Source organism: Tupaia chinensis, unplaced genomic scaffold (genome assembly GCF_000334495.1).
Source record: "Tupaia chinensis unplaced genomic scaffold, TupChi_1.0 Scaffold000252_1, whole genome shotgun sequence".
In the NCBI taxonomy this organism is placed as follows: Eukaryota; Metazoa; Chordata; class Mammalia; order Scandentia; family Tupaiidae; genus Tupaia; species Tupaia belangeri.
In genome coordinates, this window is record NW_006159732.1 from 5,491,203 (window position 1) to 5,491,497 (window position 295).

The window sequence follows — 295 nt, forward strand, 5'->3', positions numbered from 1 at the left end:
TTGTAACTCAATTTACATTCCTTCCCTAAGCATCCTCACAGCACACAAAATGTAATCTCCTATCCAGTACACACTGCATAGTGATTCAATCATGCACATTACAAAAAAAAAAAAATGTCCAGTTCTAGTTCCTAGAATTATTTCCACCCCTCTTTCTGACCCTTTGTCCCTTCCCACCCTCCTCTCACACCACCTCCGGTGTCCAAAATTGTCCTCCATTCCCTTCCCACCCACATTGCATTGATCACACGATTTCCTACATAATCTAACTACTTTCAATGATGAGTTCACTCAT